This window comes from Mytilus galloprovincialis, chromosome 6 (genome assembly GCF_965363235.1).
Source record: "Mytilus galloprovincialis chromosome 6, xbMytGall1.hap1.1, whole genome shotgun sequence".
NCBI classification, from domain to species: Eukaryota; Metazoa; Mollusca; class Bivalvia; order Mytilida; family Mytilidae; genus Mytilus; species Mytilus galloprovincialis.
The window spans coordinates 69,477,968-69,502,169 of NC_134843.1; the positions used below are offsets into that span (position 1 = coordinate 69,477,968).

The window sequence follows — 24,202 nt, forward strand, 5'->3', positions numbered from 1 at the left end:
GCCTTTCCAAACTGTTCATGCGAGTTCCTTCTGAAACTTTTTTTAAAAAGACTTCAACTTGTCATGCACCTTGATATCTTAATTTATTTGTACAATAAAGACCCACGGACATCCTACTCTATACCTACACATATTCATAAGGTAGGTATTCATTCTGTGAAAAAAATGGGAGTCGGATCCTTTTATTAAATAAATTAACAGCTATCTATGTCTTTAGGTATAAAAAGATGTAGTGTGAGTGCCAAAGAGACGAATCTCAATAGGTCACAGTACGGACTTCATGATCAACACAGAGCCTTGTATCACACCGAACAACAAGCTACTTTAATACTTGTAATTCTTAAGATGCATATCAAATGTACATCTAAACTGTACAGCTGTAAAGCTGTATATAAACTGTACAGATGTACATTTTAAAGCTGTTTATAAACTGTAAACTCTGTCAAAATGTTCACAAACTGCACATTTTCAAATCTGTGTATAAGCTAAACATATAGATTCTACCACTGCATCTTGTGTGATACAATACGTATTCACAGTTTTATATACAGTTTTACAGATGTAATCTTTATATACAGCTTTACAGATGTACAGTTTATATACAGCTTTACAGATGTACAGTTTATATACAGCTTTACAGATGTACAGTTTATATACAGCTTTACAACTGTACACTTTAGATACAGCTTTAAAGATGTACATTTGATATGCATCTTGGGATATTTAGTGTATAAAGGGCCCCAAAAATGACTATCGTAAAACCATTCAATCAGGAAAACCAACGGTTTAATCTGTATAAAAACGAGAAACGAAAAACACTAATGAACCACAACAAAAAACGACAACTGAACATCAGATTCCTGACTAAGGACAGGTGCAAACAAATGCAGCGGGTTCAAACGTTTTAATAGGAACCAAACTTAACTCTTATCTGAAACAATAGTGTAACATTTCAACACAGAAAAACAAACTATAAAATATCAACTGAAATGGCTTAACTCAATTAAAAGACATATTAACACAAGTGTTCAAACACTGAACATCGAATAAATTTGATCTGTGACACAATGTTTTGATTACTTAGAATAGACCTTCAATATTTGAAATACATTAACAAAATGTGTTAACATTATAAGACAGGTGCTCCACGAGGAGCTGCCGAAAGTAATTCAAAAATTTGTTTTTAACAAGAGGAATTTTTTTAAATGATAATGTTACTTGTCATCTATCTTTTCGGCAATCAAATGATTTAGACAAATTGAATACTCAATGTTGATGTTATCATAGACTCCTATTTAGAGTGGAGAGGATATTTTGGACCCCCGTTATTGACCATGAGCTACACGTATGGTTAAATCCGACATTTTACCCGTTCCACTCACTATTGTGTCTGATGTGGAGGTTCTGTCGCAAAATCATGGTTTCGCATCAGATTTATTTGCGAGAAAAGTCTAATTTTGAAAAAGAACGATTTGATTCAACGTCGAACCATACTTGATGCAGACGTAGAACTTATATAAATACATTTTTGAGACTCCTTTAGATTTATTTCTCTGTTGTGTACCCTATCGTTCAAACATCATTCTCATTATTGTCATTAATAAGATCATATGTGCAAAATGTACTAGACTGATACACAAATCTAATCTGGAATGAATCATTAGTAGAATTAAAAACCAATAGTTCAGAGAACAATTGAAAGTCTTTCCACATCAAAGAAATTTTGATAAGAAGATAGTTTGTTCATACTGATGCGATAAATAATGGTTTTATTATATTAATGAGTGATATAACGGAGATAATATGCTACTTCTGGTGAAATGAATGTCACTTCCGGTCTCAGATGATAGCTTCTTTCACACTGATTCATAAAATATATAGTTTCTATATGCTTTTGTATGTAGAATGGGAGATAATTGGCCACTTCCGGCATGTTGGAAGTCATTTTTAATCTTCAGGAATCAGTTTATGTATATATATGACAAAATATATGGATTCTGAGTACTTTTATATGAAAAAATTGCAAAAAAGGCTACTTTCAGTTTTCTCAAGGTCACTTCCGGTAGTCATTTTTCAAGGTCATTTGTCACCTAATCTTTTGTACAAGGTCAAATGCCTTCATAATGAACTTAGTTGAAGTTATAATCAAATAACCTCATATCAAGACATTTCAGGGGCACCAACTCATATAAGATGCCATTAAATTGTATCAGACTAAATATAGCATATCTTCATTACAATGAAGCAGACATTTTGCACTTGTTCTTTTATATGTATCTTTCAAAGTGTCTGAGAAAATGCCAAAACAAGCAAAAGTCACAATTGAGAACTTGACCTTGACCTTTGATCTTGACCTCATTTTCTAAGTTAGGACATAAGGGACTCAAATAAAAATATCCCAGGCTTATACAGTTAACGGTTGATGAGTTGAAAACACATACCGACAAATTTATTGTGTAGGGGTAGATAACTCCTATAAAATATCATCGAATCGCTTCGATCCAAATTAGCCAAAAATTCCTGAGGATGTAACAAACAATTTGTAAAAAGAATTTTGTCGCTATCTTTTTTTGTTACGAAGGAGATGCACACAGATGAAAAACAGTGAATAGGGAAATAACTCTTACAAAGAAAATGGTTCGCCTTAGCAGGGTGAAATTTAAAAGCGCATAAACTATACGATACCATATGAGAAATATCTAAGCGACATATTGCGAAACAAACATTTATCGCAAGAACAAAATTTGGCGGAAAAAAAAATAATAATCAGAAGAAAAACAATAAGACTTAGTCTTTCCACAGAAAAGTGGAAAGACTTAATAAATAGGAAAATCTGTTAAGTTTTTCTATGAAATGTTCTAAAACTCTTGCAATGCTGGAAAGTGAGAAAATATCGTGTTACGGAACAAAGAGAAGAACACCCGATACCACAGTGGGTGATCGGTATACAATGTATCCAATGCCATTTATATATTGATCATTTTTCAAAAAATGACTATTTTTTAGTACATTTTGCATCCAAATAGCATATTTTTCATTAAAAATGCAGTTGTAAGTGTTTAAATAAAGTTTATAGGACTAATGAGTGTGGAAATCATAAATAAACAAGCTTTTGATAAGATTGAAATATATTTTAGTCCGACTTATGCGTTATATATATGCTTACAATGTCAGGGTAACACTTATCAAATGATTATTTCCGTTATTTCCTATTTGCTTTGGTATCTGCAAATATATGGTACATGTAGCATTAAAGAACGAAAGTCTTCTTTCGACATTTAAAACAGTAAATGCAAAGAAAATATAAGATTGGAACTGAACACATGTTACTACTTTATAAATTTGAATCGAACATAAAACGATATGCATCGTCATGAACAAAACTGATATACTTGTAAAAGTTGGCACCGGTCTGGATTTATTTAAAACAAGCGATAAACAATAATTGTCTACTTGTATAATGTTTCTTACAATTGAATGTATTACATTCTGCTTAATATGAATTTCATAGTTGTTTATTTTGAAAAAAATAAATAAAAATAAATGAAAACAGTAAATACAATATCCATTGCTAAGGCTTAAACTATCAATATCTCGAAAATATGACAGATATGAGTATATAGAGTCAAATAAATTCGAATTGTTAACTCTGTTCAAGGGATCAGTTCCAGGCTGGTGCGTCCACAAAGAAAGACTTCATTTTTGGCGTTCGTTATCTTGAACTCGATATCGAACTTTCCCTGTAAAAAAGAGATACATATATTAACAATAATTATGCAGGTCTTTACAGATGAGTAAAAATGAATCAAATAAGGCATGTATGTGTCTATCTCAATTGGAAAAAAGAGAAAATATAGGTCTTGTATCAAATTTATTGTTACAATATCCGATTAATTAGTAACACATAACTATGCACTCGTTTGTAAAATATTGATAAAAGATACGAATTGCTCTTTATTCGATGTTTACAGTGTTGTAAACTTTGTTAACCTGTAGGTAGTATGTGTGTTTTTCTGACTCGTTATGTTGTTGTCTCAACGACAATTGACGCAAATCTAGGTCTCTTTTTGTTCATAAACAATCCAGAAAATTTAAAACACTAATATTCAATTTTTATCTTATTTTTTACAACTTGAAAAACTTTAAACAAGAATCAACAAATTAGGTGCTCGGTACAATATATCCAATGCCATATATGAATCATTTTCAAAAATGACTAATTTTCAGTATATTTTGCATCTTAACAGTATACTAGAACACACCCGCGAAATCGCGGGGAAGTAGAGCGTACGTAAACTGTAAAAAAAATATACTGACTGGAGAATTTCAGGAGAGATATCAAAAGTCAAAGGTACTTAGGGACTGGGCACATTTTTTGCCCTCCCCCTATTTTCCAAATACCGATTTTTATACCTTCTGTTTATCTGTACTCTATGAACATGCATTTATACTTTAATTACTATACAGAGAGAGGTATCAAAAGTCAAAGGTACTTACATATAACTCGTCTAAACATCAACCCAACAATGTTAGATCTGCAAATTTGCTTTCGCTTTCGCAAATTTTTGGTGAACGCCATGAATAATAGTAAAGAGCCCCCCCCCCCCCCCAAGATAACCATTGGAATTTATTAGTAAATTATAACAAATACAGTTATTCATAGTAAATGTATGTATACAGAAATATATCCGCAGTGACCGCCGTTGATAGTAAACCATACATAGGCGGATCCCAAGGGGGGGGGGCGTTGAAAAATTTTTGTTGATTAAATGGGGAATCACTGAAGCATGAGAGGAACGCCCACCCCCTTTTAGGTCAGTCAGTGCCCCCCTCCCTTATGAAAAGTTCTGAATCGGCCACTGTAAACTAATTGATAGTAAATAGCAAATATTATTCATTTTCGTTTTCCTCCCAAAATAACCCAAACTGAAACACGTTAAGCAAGTATGATAAATGCTAGAACTCAAAATGATAGCAGAAAGCAAATTTATATACTTTATTCATAGTCTTTGTATGTTCAAGGTACAGAAAAGGAATTTATAGTAAATTATAACAAATACAGCTATTCATAGTAAATGTATGTAAGTATGTACAGAAATATATCTGCAGTGACCGCCGTTGATTATAAACCATAGGCGGATCCCATTGGGGGCCTGGAGGTCCTGCCCCCGTTTTCGTTGAAAAAAATTGTTGATTATATGGGGAATCACTGAAGCATGAGAGGAACGCCCCCCCCCCCCTTTTAGGTCAGTCAGTGCCCCCCTCCCTTATGAAAAGTTCTGGATCCGCCACTGTAAACTAATTGATAGTAAATAGCAAATATTATTCATTTTCGTTTTCCTCCCACAATAACCCAAACTGAAACACGTTAAGCAAGGATGATACATGCTAGAACTCAAAATGACAGCAGAAAGCAAATTTATATACTTTATTCATAGTCTTTGTATGTTCAAAGTACAGAAAAATACAAACCGGAAGTCTAATCTGACTTAAAGTTTTTTCCAATGACGGGAAAATATCCGGACGCATTCTTTTTCGTTTTTATCCCAAAATAACCCCAACTGAATGATCATAAGAATGGATGACAAATGCGACTATACATGTTACCTATAGGACACAGAGGCATGATGATTAATTTATTGTGGAAGGAGGAGAAGCGACACCCAAAATGAGGTCTTCTCGTTTAATAGTATAGATATATATACATTGAAAATACAGTTTCAAGTGTTTAATTTTGAAAGTTTATAGGATTTATGAGTCGGAACATCATAAATAATCAAGATTTGTTTCCTTTATTTTCTATTTGCTTTGATATCTGCAAAATATGTGGTACATGTAGCATTAAGAAAGTTTGCTTATCATGTTTTGGGATTTTTTGTCAGATTTTTGGAACCCTCTGGTTTTATCCACTTGAATGCCTTAAAAAAAATTGTCCATTGACCACCATTTTTCTTTTTATAAATCTTTTACATGTATGAGGATAAGCCATCTGTAAAAGTCTTATAAATTTTAATGATTTTTTTAATAGTTTTTGAGAACTTAACATTGACCTATATTCAAGTTTTGCTCTTTTGATTCTTTTATTAATCCCCTATCAATATAAAATTATAAACTAGTGTTTTGAAAAGTTAATTATTTTGAAACTGAGAAGCAAACTCCCTTAACGAACGAAAGTCTTCTTTTGGCATTTGGAACAGTAAATACAATGAAAAATGTAAGATTGAAACTCAACAAGTATTACTACTTTATAAATTTGAATCAAACATCATACGCTGTTGTTGTCTCAATGACTTTTGACGCATACCTACATATCTTTTTGTTAATAAACAATCCAGAAAATATAATACACTAATATTCTATTATTTTACTCTGTTCAATTTGGAACTCATTAAACAAGAATCAATCAACCAGTCAACGTAGACCAACTCGCCTAACTACTGCACAATATTTGGAAATGGATAGAGGGGGTGTAATTGCACATACAATTTAAATTAACAGCTTCTTAAACTCAAAAGGAAACATTACGGAACATTGAGTGTATAATAAAAATACAAATAGTATGAGTCTTATGTAAACGAAACGCGCGTCTGGCGTACTAAACTATAATCCTGGTACCTTTGATAACTATTTACACCACTGCTGCATGGTGGACGTTTCGTCCCCGAGGGTATCACCAGCCTAGTAGTCAACACTTCGGTGTTGACATGAATATCAGTAATGTGGTCATTTTTATAAATTTCCTGTTCACAAAACTTTGAATTTTTCGAAAAACTAAGAATGTTCTTATCCCAGGCATAGATTACCTTAGCCGTATTTGGCACAACTTTTTGGAATTGTGGATCCTCAATCCTCTTCAACTTTGTACTTGTTTAGCTTTATAAATATTTTGATATGAGCGTCACTGATGAGTCTTATGTAGACGAAACGCGCGTCTGGCGTACTACATTATAATCCTGGTACCTTTGATAACTATTAAAGGTACAATGTATACCAATATTCATCAAAGATTCTAGACGTATAATTTAATACGTCAAACACGGCTTCCGTCTACAAAGGAAACGTCAACGGCGCTCTAATTAAAACACATGGAAGGTCAAAACTAAAATAAGTTAAAGACCTTAAGGTTGCACTTTGTAAATACAGATGTTTCTCAAACAACGCCTCTTTTGGGGAGATCTAGAATATTCATAAAAAATTAATTTTGTTTACATACTGGTTCCCAGTTACACTCTCTGTGTTCCATATCATAGAGACATAACTTGGGAATGTTACCAGTAAAAAGACATGTGCATTTTGTTTACATTGAAATCCTTGGTAACCCTTCATTGAAGGTAGGGGTAGTTTTAGTGTTAGTTTAAACTCTGAAAACTTCAGCGCATATAAACGTTGAAAATATGCCGCACAGCCCTATGTTTTGACCTTTGAAAAAAATTGTAGTGCATACGAACTTTCAGTTCTAGGATAAGATTTTTTTCAAAACTTCATAGTAAAAGTGGTACAATTTTAGCCGGAAAAGGAGTTCCTATGGAAAATTGCATTGTCAATATTTACAGAAATGCAATCTTAAAGTTTATAAATAAAAAAAATGCTACCCCCATCCCCCAATTCAAAAAAATAAATAAAATATAATGCAAAGTGCGGCTATGTTAATCTATACCTAGTGGTAGAACACAGTAAATTTATAGAAAACGAACACATTAATGATCATGAATTCATATGTCATTGACAACATAAACTCGATGACTAGTGGTTTGGTGATATCCTCCTGGACACAACGTCAACCAGCAGTTGCATCGACCCACTGCCTGATTGTAAAATCTTATAAAAGTCAATGGGCCTTTGCATTTTTACATCAGACGCGCCTTTTGTTAATGCTAAATTTTTATACACAATATAACCTCATTGGTTGATATCTTTGTCGGAAGTACATGTGATACATCCTCATTCTTTCAATATCCAAGCTGTGGGAAGGTCGTGCTCCACGTGTTGTGGGCAAAGTAACTACATACTTTTACTTACATTTGCCTTGGTGGCAATATAGCCTTGGTGGCTTTAAGACATTGGTGGTCATTTATATATGCCTTGGTGGCAATAGACCTAGGTGGTCATTTATATATGCCTTGGTGGCAACAGACCTAGGTGGTCATTTATATATGCCTTGGTGGCAATAGACCTAGGTGGTCATTTATATATGCCTTGGTGGCAATAGACCTAGGTGGTCATTTATATATGCCTTGGTGGCAATAGACCTAGGTGGTCATTTTTATAATTTTTTGCATTTGCCTTGGTGGCAACGTTAAATTAAAAATACTAGCCTTTGGGGCGTTAAGACCTTTGTGATCATTTATATTCGCCTTGACGGCTTCTTGATAGAACTAGATGGTAATATTTGACCTTGGTGGCAAAATGTTTTGAGATTTAGACCATGGGTAGTTATAATCAACCCAGGTGGTCAGATATTTGTTATGCCGTGCGCCGGTTAAATGCAGAGCAAAGTGTAATCGATATATAAAATCTATATGGAAGTGGGGGCTATGGCCATTTCGGGAACCTCTAGTTGAAGGGAGAATAATAAATTGTTTATAGGGTAAATAGTTTTTTTTTTTGTTACTTTAGAGTGTTGCGGACTTTTCATTAATTATTACATCGTACATACTGATAGAAAATGCTCTTTAAAGACTTTGTTAGAAAAGAAAAGAAATATTGATAACGTGGAATAATTTAGTGTGACATGTCACATGATATTAATGTTGTTTACCGGAGTGATGTGTATTGAATTATAAGGTGTCTTCGTCGAGGTCCGCGTTTAGGGGTCTGTTTGATTGTACATAGAATTGAATAAAATGTTTTTGTTTTCAGATTGTGTTACCTACAACTTTGATAGGCTGACGAATGAAGGAAAAGTAATATGACATTGCACGATGATTCATGTCAATGTGTGCGAACAACCTAAAAGCAAAGGATGTTTTCTGATCAGAATATGGTGAGAACAAATTGCAATTTCTGAAAATAGGATAATAATTATAATAAAAGAAAAAGAAAGAAAAACAAATGAATGGGAGAAATATGGATATAACTCTTATTAAGTATGTCTGTGTTGAGATGGCACGGTACAAAAAAAACAAAAATCTGTGATGGAAGCAGCTTTATGTTTAAATTTAAAGTAATTCTAATAAGTTGTCCGTAATTTCATGATGTTTACTATTGGATGTGTATATAATTTCACTGATGTGTTGAGATATGTCACAAAAATCTTTTTGTCTCGGGAGATTAAATAATGGTTGCAATATTTTTGTTTTGTTTTATTTAATAAATATGTTGAATGATTTTGTATACTAGTACAAATGTATACTAATTTTATGTATGGTTAAATTTTTTAATTTAAATTTCTTTGTCTACAGTTCGAGGGACACTGATTCCCTAGTGGTTTTCCACGTGGATTGTAGGCAAAGGGATTTTTCTTTTTCAAAGTGTGACTAATGCTGTCTTAAGTGCAAATAAACAAGTTGTTATTGGTTAATATATTTTCAGCAGACATGTGAATAATCAAGTGGAAATACAATTGTCAATGTTCCTGATTAGGAAGTAAAAAGTGTGTTTGATTCAACAACATTAAAGAAAGAGACAAGCCAGCATAGTCTACACTTGGAGGTGAAGTCCCTTTGCTTACAAGCTTTCCACATGCTGAAGATGTTATTAAAATAATAAAATAATGACAATGTTTATTTTGATATGAGTTCATTGCTTTAACGCAACTTTTAAAAGTCTGTATATGGTCAATTTCATGAGAATTTAGTGAATTATGAAACTACTTATAAAGAACTGTGTACATGTATCTTGAAATGTTTAGTAGTGTTGTAAAGTAATTAAGGAATAATGTTTAATAAAAAAGATATTTTTGTTTTGAGTATTGGGAATACTATTCTTTAAGGGAATGCCTTGCTAGTGGTGTAATTTGAGATTGGCCTGCAAATATGATGTATGAACTATAGAGTTTTCTATGCCCATAACTTAACATAAACTGGATGCAAGATTATATCAATCACTGAGGATATGTGTAGAACCCCATTGGTTGATATCTTTGGCGGAAGTACATGTGATACATCCTCATTCTTTCAATATTCAAGTGGTGGTTGGTTTAAGGGCTATATTTGGTCAGACAATACATATTGCCTGTTTGGGTTGATGAGGTTCTTGATAAGTTCCCATCTTTCATACCCATAAGTACCAAAATGTGGATATGTTTTTATATTAATATTTAAATATTGGTATTACATGTATGCATTTTGGATTGATGAGCACGAGATAACATTAGAAAACCATAAGGATTACCATGAGATCATGTTGACTAAACAAACCTTCCCTTTATCGATTTTCAAGGGAAAGGTCAATTAGGGCAAGTGTATCCGTTTGTTTGTGCTTGCTATGTCATTACAATGATAAAAATAAGATCATATATCTCGGATGACAATAATGTTGATTATAATTAATGCTTCATTTTATGAGCTCCAGAGTAGTTATATATAAGAAACAGCTGCGCACTATATCCAGTGAGCTCTTGTTTATTGCATTGTGCATAGTAGTCCACATTTTGGTTTCTGAAACGTATATATATTATCTTGTATTCGGTTCTTTCCTCTAGAGTTTTCTATGCTCATAACTTAACATGAACTGGATGCAAGATTATATCAATCACTGAGGATATGTGTATTTCAACAGATAAAATACGACCACCATATGTCCAGCACAGACCAACTTCACACTGCCATCATATCTAGTGTACTATTCAAAATTTGCCCCCTTGACTAGAATACAAAATGTGGAATAAAGTACCTGTTATACCAATGTAATAATGACTATTTACTTTGTTTCTTTGACATATAGAATATATATTTTTTCTAATAGTTCAGTGCTTTTCCTAGACTAAGTGCTCAAATTAATTGTTCTAATACAAGCAAAGAAATGTAAAAGAAATACGTACTGTTGGGAGTCTTCTTAAATCCCTGAAAGTGAACTGATTTTTTGATATATCTGAAATATGAAAATCGATTACATTGAGTTGACAATTTTACTGTTTTTTCTAATTTTTTGACCGTAATTGTTTTGATTGGTAGTTTTTTAATCACTTGAATGTAATTAATGAAGGACAATTTCTTGTTTACTCAAAAACTAACTTCCAATTAAAATTAATAGTGACATTCTGAAAAGAATAACCTGCGTAGAAGATTTCAAGTACGTTTGAATTTGTGAGTCTTTAAGATCACGATATGAATACAGGTACAACTAAAACTGAATAGCCGTAAAGAAGACTCATGCAAAATGTAAAGGCAGATAAACTCTTTTTTATATCATATGCGGCCTACAACATGTACAAAACCTCTTCCTAAATCATTATTAGAGAGGTGGCGTAAATCAGATCTGGATACAAAAATATTCCAAAGATCTTTTAGAGTACATCCAATTAAGACTCATTCATGTTTTAAAAGTATAAAAAATATTTGACTTTTCTATACTTTATTCAAGTACTCTTCATATAACTAAAAGACAAATTGAAAGAGTTTCTCCTGCTTCGTATCTGAAAAGAATGTTTTGTGTACTGTTGTTTGTCTGTTGGTCTTTTTTGTTTAGCCATGACATTTCAGTGTATTTTCGACTAATGTGTTTGGATGTCTCTTTGCAATCCAATTAGAATTGAATCCTTGAATTGCTACCGTTCTAATATATCGCGCATCAAAGCATTTTCAAGGGTATATTATTAATTAGATTGGTATTTTTCGCCCCTCTTGTATTTAGTATCAACTCTGCATTTTTCCCCCATTTTTTAACAGTTACAGCGTTAATCCATAACCGGAATGATCTTCCAAAAAAACAAAATACAATTTAAAATATATTAAAAAAGTAGCAAAACGAACAAAAATTATTACACTTACCATTCTTCTTTATTGGACAAGTTAAAGTCGGTATAATACTTTTCAAGTCCCCACATGTACCTTTTTGGCCAATGTTTAATATTGGGGTGTCCGGTTGTCCAGGGAGCCACGCAACGAGTTCTACATTTCCACTGACTAAATCAATTGCTGAAAACAATTTCATAAAGTAACGATGATGATGACGGCAACCATTAAAAGGCATACACATGTTTCAAAATTTTACTCACAAGAAACTACCTAATAAGACCAAGGCGCCAATCGACATTATACAAAACATAATAACTTCCACATGTCAGCATAAAAATCTAATTGTAAAAGGTATGTTGAATTTTCCGACTTATATATAAGGTGAACATTGATTCTATATTAATTAGATGCGTGCATGTATACACAGACACAAACGCTCGCATGCAATGTTTATTTAAATGCTTATATTCACATTGATTATCTAAATCAACATGTTTTTGTAGCATTCATTTTTGTTTGTCGTATCTACATTGGTAATGTAATAACTATTCAGTTTAAAGCTTATTTGAAGTTCGATTTAGCCTCATATTTCATTGAGAATCTGTATTTGCAGCTCGTATAGGTTGTTCTTTTGTAAAAACATGTTATAAAACTCGGTGTTTTTTGTTGACATTGTATCTGTCAAACAACATGATGGATCTAACAATTACAATTATAATAAATCACTTACGAGCTACGAGATCCCAGTACACAGTAGCGACGCCTTGAGTATTTAAAACCTTGGGCTCCCACTGGATGGAAAATTTATCTTTTGGATCACCTGGAAATGACAATCAGAACATTTTTAAATACTTTTAAGTATACATATAGCTGTTTGTGTCCAACATATCATTTCTTTTTGTCATCTGTCATGCTTCAAAATTCATCTAAATCTCATAAAGTTTGTCTATAAACCACAATTAAATATTATTCTGTCATTTAACTTAGCAACCTGTTGATACGGTGCATTATCTTACCTCAAATAAGTTACTAGGATACGATTCGTTAAAAGCAACTTCGTGGAGACCGTGTATATTTCACATGGGCTTAGTAGACGTTGTTAATTGCAATGTTCGGTTTGTATCAGTGTTACGTCCTCTTGTAAAAACAACATGGTCTTCGGGGAAAATCTGCAAAGGTTTCATCAGGCGAAGAAATTGATGATGAATAATAAAGGCAACAGTAGTATACCGCTGTTCGAAACTCATAAATCGATAGATAAAACAAATCCGGAATACAAACTAAAACCAAGGGAAACGCATTAAAGATAAGAGGAGAACAACGACACCACAATAGAATGTAACTAAGAAAAAAGAAACGAACTAAGCATTAGACAATGAGATGAGAATAACAATATAACATCATGATGAACAATTGAAATAAAAGCTATCAAGTTGTTATTGTTGGCATTTGTTTTCGTAAAGATTATGCATTAAAAGAAAGTTCCTAATGTTGAAGACTTGATAGGCCACAAGTATATAAATGCCACATTTTAAAATAATCGGTAAGATAAATTCGTTAAGCACTATGCTACTGAACTAATGCGATATATACATTTAAGGGCAGAACGTTTATATTGGGTTCGAGCGTAACTCTCAACCCATATGAACGCTCTCAGTCCATATATTATTTACTGACCTATATATACCGTGTTTGCATACTATGTTCCTGATATTAATTTACCAGGGAATAGGACTTCAATCGGGGCTTCAAGCAAAAGAAGACAACAGTGCGACATTTACTTTACTGGCAATTAATAAATGTGTTCAGTCACGAAGCATGTCTTTAATCTGTTAAAATGTACACCAATGTGCACAATACAAATGTAGTTTTGAACGATTAGTCACTGCTTAAACTCCTCGGCAGTTCCAGCTCTGATCCGCATACTACTTTAAACTAATGGAGTAAAGGAAAATAGTTCCGGAACGGAAACGATCAATGTACGGAGTTTGGTCACTGCTACCAATATTTCAATTTAATAAGCATATTATCAAATCTACCTTCGTAGGAAAGAGTTCCCAGTAGTATAGAGTTCGTTGTTCTGTGATGGATTTGATCAGATGCTTCACGTTCTATGACTACATATAAAACAACTAATATTTCTTATACCAACTTCGTTAAAGTTACAATTAGTAAACGGTTTCCGACATGTACAAAATATAACAATGTTTAAGTAAGTTTACGAGATAATCTTGGCAATATCCTTTATAAAAACATTTGTTGTTATTTTGTTTCCACATAAGATTTTTTAAGGAATCATTTACGTTTTCGTTATGATTGATAGTGTTTTGAAAACTGGAACAATTAAAACTTAACATTTAATATAAAGATTCATCAACATATATGTATATCAAATTTCGGAATAAATATACCTACCACACGTTGTAAAGTTGCCTCGTTGCTGGAGGACATTCCTCTTCCCAAGTGTTGTGAAAGGAGTTTGTTCCATTTCAAATTCTCGAACTTTTATTTTTCCCGCTTTTTCAATTTTATAAAATTTAAAATGGCCGGATGCCTTTGCTATGCCAACACTTAGGCAAAGTATCAATGTGAAAATGTCCATCTACAGAAGAATAACATACAACAGATAAGATTTGGGGGTAAATTGCAGTAACTGCGAAAATTCTAAGTATGGTTTATCTTGTTATTTTTTTGTGTTTTATTGTATTTGTGGTACCACTAGTTTTGTAAAAAGTCCAGGAGTTGAAAAAACCCCGATGTAGACTTTTAAATATTGAATTTGCACTGGTCTATTGCCTACCATTATATGTTGTTCAGCTAAGTAACTTTTTTTGTGTCTTGTTTTGTTTTTGAGTCGCTGTCATCCTTCATTCAAATACACAGTACATAACTATAAACAACACAAAATTACTTATTTAAAACCGGACCTGAAGGACTTAACATTTGCTCCATTTTGTTCTAGAAGAGCACATGCAATAAGTCTTGTTCTTGTTGGTTTATATACAAAATAAGATTTGCTTTGATTGCCAATATCACAACTCTTCTCAATTCAAGAGACAAACTGACACTTAAACTATCTGTCAACGAACGGTCTACAATAGTACAGCACAGTCACCTGTAAAAGGCACCGTTTTACAAATGTAAAACAATTCAAACAAGAAAAAATAACAACAAAATTAAGTGTTAAATATATTCACTTGTTCAATCATTGATTTATGTGCATTGTTCATAAAATTACTTTTGTGGATACTTAGTCTTTCAACATTGATTTGCCTAATATGTTTGGTTGAACAATACTAATCTATACTATTAAACGAGAAGACCTCATTTTGGGTGTCGCTTCTCTTCTTTCCACAACAAATTAATCAACACGCCTCTGTGTCCTATAGGTACACTGCATAGTCGCATTTGTCATCCATTCATATGATTATTCAGATTGAGTTATTTTGAGGGAAAACGAGAAAAAAGGCATCCGGATATTGTCCCGTCATTGGACGAAATTTTAAGTCAGATTAGACTTCCGGTTTGCGTTTTTCTGTATACTTTGAACATACATATACAAAGAATAAAGTGTATTTTCAGAATTCTATCTGCTATCATTTTCAAGTTTACTATCTACGGCGGTCACAGAGTTTATTAAATAGAGATGAGTCTGTATACCATATCAATGACCACCATGGATCGATTAGTAAACTTAGAATTTACTATCTACGGCGGTCACAGAGTTTATTAAATAAAAGAGAGCCTACTCACGTGTGTATACTATACCAATGACCACCATGAATCGGTTAGTAAACTTAGAATTGAAAGTAAATACACTATATTTATATAGTTACTGTAATGAATGTTCATAATATACAGATAAGCGCTAAAAATATTCATGTGAACTTTTGATACCTTTTCTAAAATTCTCCAGTCATTAAATCTTTTACAAAATTCTTTGATTACAAAAAAAAAAGAAGATGTGGTATGATTGCCATGTTGAGACAACTCTAGATAAGCGCTAAAAATATTCATGGGAACTTTTGATACCTTTTCTAAAATTCTCCAGTCATTAAATCTTTTACAAAATTCATTGATTACAAAAAAAAAGAAGATGTGGTATGATTGTCATGTTGAGACAACTCTCCACAAGAGACCAATATGACACTGAAATTAACAACTATAGGTCACCGTACGACCTTCAACAACGAGCAAAGCCCATACCCCATACTCAGCTTTAAAAGGCCCCGAACTGACAATGTAAAACAATTCAAACCAGAAAACTAGCGGCCTTATTTATGCACAAAAAATGAACGAAAAACGAATATGTAACACATAAACAAACGACAACCACTGAATTACAGGCTCCTTACTTAAATGTTCATAACATACCAAATGTATGTTCATATTGAAATTGATAGAAAACCAAAAATTGGGAATTTTGGAAATAATGACCTATGACTTATGATACTTTCGCTGAAATTCTCCAGTCATTCAATATTTTACAAAATTATTCCAACAACACTTTACATACTTTAAACTACGCTCTGAATGACCGCGATTTCGCGGGTGTGTTCTAGTTTATTCTATAATAAATACATTATATACGTACACAATATGCCGCTGTTATTCTAATAATTATACTTGAACATTAGGCCTTTTGGTATTTGACAATTACATACTGTTCGATCTTTACCCAAATCGAAACATAAAAGTAATGTTGGCTTACCCCGAAGAAGGTTGAAGGCAGTTGCAGTTGCATTAGCACACAATAAAGTATGATAATGTGTTGACAATGAACACGTTAATTATAGATTAGGATAATGTTGAAACCTAAACTTCCTCTTTCAATAGTAACAATACACCACTTTTAGTAATAATTACTTTATTTATAGTAACAACTCTCGTTTGAACCATGTAGAACTTACCTGTAATATGATTAAAAAACTTCCTCCTTTGCAATAGGGTATGTGGAGAATATTGAATGTCAATTCATAGTGAAATATTGAGACCATAACTAAAATGGGCAAATATTACTTTCTAAACAATGTTTAACTACGGTTGCACAACCCCTTAAGCAACATTTATCTTGTTTGCCTTCTGATGTATTTAGTATTAAGTTATATTAAGGTCCCCCTTTTTCTTTGCTTCGAAAGATATCCAATTGCAAAAAATACATGTAGTGCAGGTAGAAAAATAAATTAGAAGCCTATTCATATAAGTTATCCACCATGGGAACATATTCAGAAACTGTTTGGTTTAAGATATAAAAAATGTTCCTTTCAGCTGTAAAAAAGTTCATATGCGTGATAATTTAAGATTTTCTTTTTTAATGCAGGTCGTCATTACTTGCATTTTGCATTTTCATTTTTATAGGTTGCCAGGCTTGTACTTGACCAATGCAACATGACAGTTTATTGTCGTTTCTTGTTTTCAACATACTGTAGATGCCCTTTTATGTGATAGGGGAAACACTTAACACCTGACGATGGTTCCATGGGGGATTAAAACCGAACAAGTATTTACTGAAAGTAGTGAAAGAACCTTTATTAAGTAGTTTGTAAGTACAGTGTCTGAGCAGAAAGTAGATGAACCAGGAGATTGCCAAGGAACGTCTCGTCCTTTTTCTAAAACAAATCACCGGGAGCTACAAATACCTTGTTGATCAAAAGTCCATATAAACTTTGCAAATAATAAACTATAGAATCTGGGTATGTGTTATAGTTTTTTATTTGTCGTTTTGAATATTACTTTTACTATTTAGTATATTTTTGTTGATATCCATTTGACATGCTCAGTACCTATGCATCGCGACATTGTGTCATTGTGCAAATGGTAAAAAAATGTATTCTTGTCTTTCATTTTTGCTTATTATATGTACTTTGTTTATTTGCCTTTTGTTATTCGTTACATATTTAAAATTGAGAATGGAAATGGGGAATGTGTCAAATAGACAACAACCCGACCAAATAAAAAACAACAGCAGAGGGTCACCAACAGGTCTTCAATGTAGCGAGAAATTCCCGCACCCGGAGGCGTCCCTCAGCTGGCCCCCAAACAAATATATACTAGTCCAGTGATAATGAACGACATACTAATTTCCAAATTGTACACAAGAAACTAAAATTGAAATAATACAAGACTAACAAAGGCCAGAGGCTCCTGACTTGGGACAGGCGCAAAAATGCGGCGGGGTTAAACATGTTTGTGAGATCTCAACCCTCCCCCTATACCTCTAACCAATGTAGAAAAGTAAACGCATAACAATACGCACATTAAAATTCAGTTCAAGAGAAGTCCGAGTCTGATGTCAGAAGATGTAACCAAAGAAAATAAACAAAATGACAATAATACATAAATAACAACAGACTACTAGCAGTTAACTGACATGCCAGCTCCAGACTTCAATTAAACTGACTAAAAGATTATGATTTCATCATATGAACATCAGGCACAATCCTTCCCGTTAGGGGTTTAGTATCATACCATCATAACATATATGAGAAGAACATAACCCGTGTCATGCCAACAACTGTTTTTAGAATAAATGTGTTTAGTTCCGATGCAAAGACCTTATCAGTGACTCAATATTAACGCCAAAATATGCAATCTTTAATGACTTGACAACAGTATCGTAATTATATCCCTTCTTAATAAGTCTATTCAAAGGTTTTGTAAGTTTCTGAGGTGAATACTGACACCTTTGTGCTTTATAAAGAATATTTCCATAAAAAATTGGATGTGAAATACCTGAACGTATTAGAAGTCTGCATGTTGAGCTATATTTACGAATGATGTCTTTATACCGATGATAAAATTTAGTAAATGTTTTGACTAGTTTGTGATATCGAAAACCCTGGTGTAATAATTTTTCAGTAATACATAAATTTCTCTCGTTAAAATCTAAAAGATTATTACATACACGAGCGAATCGTACAAGTTGAGATATATAAACACCGTAAGATGGTGACAAGGGAACGTCACCATCTAAAAACGGATAATTAACGATAGGAAATGAAAAATCATCCCTTTTATCATAAATTTTAGTATTCAGCTTTCCATTAGTGATATAGATATCAAGATCGAGAAAAGGGCAGTGGTCATTGTTAGTATTAGCTTTATTTAAAGTAAGTTCAACAGGATAAATTTCATTAATATACATACTGAAGTCGTCATTATTGAGAGCCAAAATATCATCCAAATATCTAAAAGTATTATTAAATTTGTTTATCAGATGTTGTTTCGATGGGTCTTTGCTTATTTTTGTCATAAATTGTAACTCATAACAATACAAAAACAGGTCCGCAATAAGTGGTGCACAGTTAGTCCCCATTGGAATTCCGATAATCTGACGATATACGGAATCCCCAAAGCGAACAAAAATGTTATCTAGTAAAAATTCAAGGGCATATATAGTATCAAAGCATGTCCAATTAACATAGTTTTTTTGTTTATTGCTACTAAAAAATGACCTAAAAGAGTTTGAACATATATATTCACATTCTGATTTTTTGAATGCCCATTTAATTAGGCGTGTGAATTTTTTCTTAATGAGAATGTGAGGCAATGTGGTATACAGGGTAGAAAAATCAAAACTTTGAACAGATTCAAAATCACCAATATAAGCATGCAATTTATCAACTACTTCCAACGACTTCTTGACACTCCAAAAGTAATTTATTCCACTATTTTCAAAGGCCTTATTTGAACAATTTATTATCAGTTTTTTAATTGTACCAAGTGTGCTCGTAAGAAGAATAGACAATTTAGTAGTTGAACAATGGCTTGAAGACGAAATAAATCTATATTTGTAACATATTTGTCTGTTTTAAAGAGAATAAGATTATAACACAATATTAACTTTTGTTCCCTTATTTTGACATTTTTATTTATTGCGTCTGTTTGTTTTATTCACGCATCGTTGTCAATATAATGGTTCAGTATGCGACTGTCATACAAGTGAAATGTTTAGCTAGCTATAAAGCAGGCTTAATCCACCAATTTTTTACGTAAGAAAATATCCGTACCAAGTCAGAAATATGACAGTTGTTATATGTTATCCATTCGTTTAATGTGTTTTGGTTTTTAAATTTGCCTTTGTGAAGGGACTTAAAATTCCCGTTTTGAATTTTCCTCTCTGAGTTCGGCATTTTAATGATTTTTACCTTTTAAATGATTCTTTTTAAAAGCATCTTCCTGGTCTTTCTCACACCCACACATTATGGTCATTAAATATTTTGTTTTGAAACACATATCTTTTCTTCAAAATCTACACTTTCCCTATGTTTTCCATTTCATTCTGTTGGAAACCCATGGATGGGTGCCATTGTCCTTAAATTGGTAATTCATCTAGACGACATGATGTTAGTCCTAGTTATCCTTATGTTCCTGATGTAATCAAGAGATATATCTATCACAAGCGGCGCAATGCTGAGTTCATTTGGCTCATCTGTATATGTGCATGTTTAAGGTTTGCTCTTCAGGAATCTGTAGTACAGTGATTGCCGTTTGTCACTGTATATCATATTCGTTTTTCGTTATTTTTTTGTGCACAAATCAGATGATAAGTATTGTTGTTTAAACTGTTTTATTTTTTTTTTTATTTTGGGGCCTCCTATGGCATACCTTGCCAGTAAAGGTTTTTATACGCCCGTCAAAATTTTGACGGGACGTATTATGGTATACAAATGTCCGGTGTCCGTCCGTCTGTCTGTCCGTCTGTCCGGCGTAAACATGTCGCACCGTAACTTGAGAACGACTTATCCAAATTTCATGAAACTTAATACAGTTGTTTCTTATGATGGTCAAATGATCTGTATACTTTTTGGTGAAAATAAGATTTAAACTTTTTGAGTTACGGCACTTTATAACTAAAACAAGGGTGTGTTTTTTTCACATGTCGCACTGTATCTCAAAAACGATTCTTGATTATGACTTAAAACTTTAAACACTTCTTAGTTATATTAATCTCAATATCTGTATACTTTTTGGAGTTGATTCAAAATTTCATTTTTGAGTTATTGAGTATTTTGTAAAAAAGGGGGAGGTTTTTTTTTACATGTCGCGCCATATCTCAAAAACTATTTAAGATTATTGCTTAAAACTTTACACATGTCTTTGTTATATTATTCTTAAGATCTGTATACTTTTTGGTGATGATTCAAAATTTCATTTTTGAGTTATTGAGTATTTTGTAAAAAAGGGGGAGGTTTTTTTTACATGTTGTGCCATATCTCAAAAACGATTTATGATTATTGCTTAAAACTTTACAAACTTCTTTGTTATATTAATCTAAAGATCTGTATACTTTTTGGTGATTATTCAAAATTTTATTTTTGAGTTATTGAGTATTTTGTAAAACAGGGGAGGGTTTTTTACATGTCGCGCCGTATCTCAAAAATAATTTATGATTATTGCTTAAAACTTTACACACTTCTTTGTTATATTAATCTAAAGATCTGTATACTTTTTGGTTTTGATTCAAAATTTTATTTTGGTAATATTTAGTTATTTGTAAAAAAAAAAAAGGGTGGGGGTTTCACATGTCCCGCCGTGTCTCTAAAACAATATATGGTTATTGCTTAAAACTTTCTCAGAAACTATTTATGATTATTGCATAAGACTTCCACATAAGACGTCGGGCGTATCATGCGCTCATGGCGCAGCTGTTTATTATAATTGTTGAAAGCCGTTTTATGAACTTTAGCTGTTAACTTCTAAGCCATTTAATTTCTAGTGGACAGTTATCTTTTTGACAATCATACCGCATCTTCTTATCTGTATATCCTTTTGTAATCTTTAACATTATAGCACAGTTTTATGATTAAATCTTGGGCTTTGCCTTTACTGATATGACCAGTGCATTCAGTGTAGACGAAACGCGCGTCTGGCGTAATACTAAATTTAGTCCTGTTATCTATGATGAGTTTATTTCCTGTTGTATATCTTTTTTAAGGAAACGTCTGGGTATCAAAACCCGTTTACACTTTGTATACCACAATCAGCTACGTGTGTGCCTCAATGTCAAGATGTTTTAGTGGTTGTCGTTGTTATGTATATCTCCATGATCTTAACATTTTGGTAATAATACATTTGTTAACGAACTTTATTAGTTACTACACAATATCGAAATAAAACCAATTTGTCATCTCGGGTCCTTTTATAGCTGACTATGCGGTATGGGCTTTGCCAAATGTTCAAAACCGTACGTCGACCTACAGTTGTTAATTTCTGTGCCATTTGGTCTCTTGTGGAGATTTGTGTCAATGGCAGACATACCACATCTTCTTTGTTACATATAAGTCCGAATTCAGTATACACTCGACCTAAAATTTTGTGTGTTTCTGTTATTTATATGTATGCCATAATTCCGTTCCTAAGTGAGGAATATAACAGTTGTTCTTTTTTTAACAACATCTATACTATTAAACGAGAAGACCTCATTTTGGGTGTCGCTTCTCCTCCTTCCACAATAAATTAATCATCATGCCTCTGTGTCCTATATGTAACATGTATAGTCGCATGTGTCATCCATTCTTATGATCATTCAGTTGGGGTTATTTTGGGATAAAAACGAAAAAGAATGCGTCCGGATATTTTCCCGTCATTGGACAAAACTTTAAGTCAGATTAGACTTCCGGTTTGTGTTTTTCTGTACTTTGAACATACAAAGACTATGAAGAAAGTATATAAATTTCCTTTCTGCTGTCATTTTGAGTTCTAGCATGCATCATCCTTGCTTAACGTGTTTCAGTTTGGGTCATTTTGGGAGGAAAACAAAAATGAATAATATTTACTATTTACTATCAATTAGTTTACAGTGGATCCAGAACTTTTCATAAAGGAGGGGGCACTGACTGACCTAAAAGGGGGGGGGGCGTTCCTCTCATGCTTCAGTGATTCCCCCATATATATAATCAACAAATTTTTTCAACGAAATGGTGGGCAAGGCCTCCAGCCCCCCCCCCCCCCCCCCCCCCCCATGGAATCCGCCTATGGTTTATAAACAACGGCGGTCACTGCGGATATATTTCTGTACATACTTACATGTATACATTTACTATGAATAACTGTATTTGTTATAATTTACTATAAATTCCTTTTCTGTACCTTGAACATACAAAGACTATGAATAAAATATATAAATTAGCTATCTGCTATCATTTTGAGTTAGCATTCATCATACTTGCTTAACGTGTTTCATTTTTGGTTATTTTGGGAGGAAAACGAAAATGAATAATATTGGCTATTTACTATCAATTAGTTTACAGTGGCGGATCCAGAACTTTTCATAAGGGAGGGGGCGTTCCTCTCATGCTCCAGTGATTCCCCATATAATCAACAAAATTTTTTCAACGCCCCCCCCCCCCCCTTTTGGGATCCGCCTATGGTTTACTATCAACGGCGGTCACTGCGGATATATTTCTGTATACATACATTTACTATGAATAACTGTATTTGTTATAATTTACTATAAATTCCAATGGTTATTCTGGGGGAGGGGGGGGGGGGGGGGCTCTTTACTATTCATGGCGTTCACTGATGTATATATATATATATATGTAAGTACCTTTGACTTTTGATACCTCTCCTAAAATTCTCTGTATAGTAATTTAATTAAAGTATAATATGCATGTTCATAGAGTACAGAAAAACAGAAGGTATAAAATTCGGTATTTGGAAAATAGGGGAGGGCAAAAAAATGGGCCCAGTCCCTAAGTACCTTTGACTTTTGACACTTCTCCTGAAATTCTCTGTATAGTAATTAAAGTATATATGCATGTTCATAGAGTACAGAAAAACAGAAGGTATAAAAATCGGTATTTGGAAAATAGGGGAGGGCAAAAAATGTGCCCAGTCCCTAAGTACCTTTGACTTTTGATATCTCTCCTGAAATTCTCCAGTCAGTATAATTTTTTTTACAGTTTACATACGCTCTATTTCCCAGCGATTTCGCGGGTGTGTTCTAGTAATATTAATTTTTCATCAAATCTTACTTGTTAATTTTTTTCCCGAAAGTCCAAGCTTCACTTGATTCACCCTGTTACACTGTATTGATTATCCAGGGAAAAAAACAGCTGATCCAGCTTTTTAACGTATACATGTACGAATATAAAAAAGATGTACAATTGTCCTATAAAGAGACTTATTAATGCTCAGATTCTTTTTTATTGACAATAACATTGGGCATCTTGATTTATATCTATATGTTAAATTGAGAATGGAAATGGGGAATGTGTTAAAGAGACATCAACCCGACCAATGAGAAAACAACAACCGAAGGACACCAATGGGTCTTCAATTCAGCGGACCAGGTCCGTATA

General features: G+C 33.0%; 3 long non-coding RNA genes across 3 annotated transcripts; 2 read left to right on the forward strand and 1 right to left on the reverse strand.

Moving 5' to 3' along the window:
- The first annotated feature begins 174 nt into the window (after positions 1 to 174).
- Positions 175 to 9,863, forward strand: LOC143080194 (uncharacterized). The gene is made up of 3 exons (XR_012979651.1): positions 175 to 333; positions 8,860 to 8,983; positions 9,532 to 9,863. It is a non-coding gene; the product is annotated as an uncharacterized LOC143080194 (long non-coding RNA).
- LOC143080193 (uncharacterized) lies at positions 3,321 to 16,702 on the reverse strand. Its single transcript, XR_012979650.1, has 6 exons — positions 16,609 to 16,702; positions 14,313 to 14,499; positions 12,628 to 12,717; positions 11,931 to 12,077; positions 10,982 to 11,031; positions 3,321 to 3,740 (listed from the first exon to the last, which is right to left on the reverse strand). It is a non-coding gene; the product is annotated as an uncharacterized LOC143080193 (long non-coding RNA).
- Positions 16,703 to 20,523: 3,821 nt separating this feature from the next.
- Positions 20,524 to 21,385, forward strand: LOC143078290 (uncharacterized). Its single transcript, XR_012979157.1, has 2 exons — positions 20,524 to 20,925; positions 21,248 to 21,385. It is a non-coding gene; the product is annotated as an uncharacterized LOC143078290 (long non-coding RNA).
- The last annotated feature ends 2,817 nt before the right edge of the window (positions 21,386 to 24,202 follow it).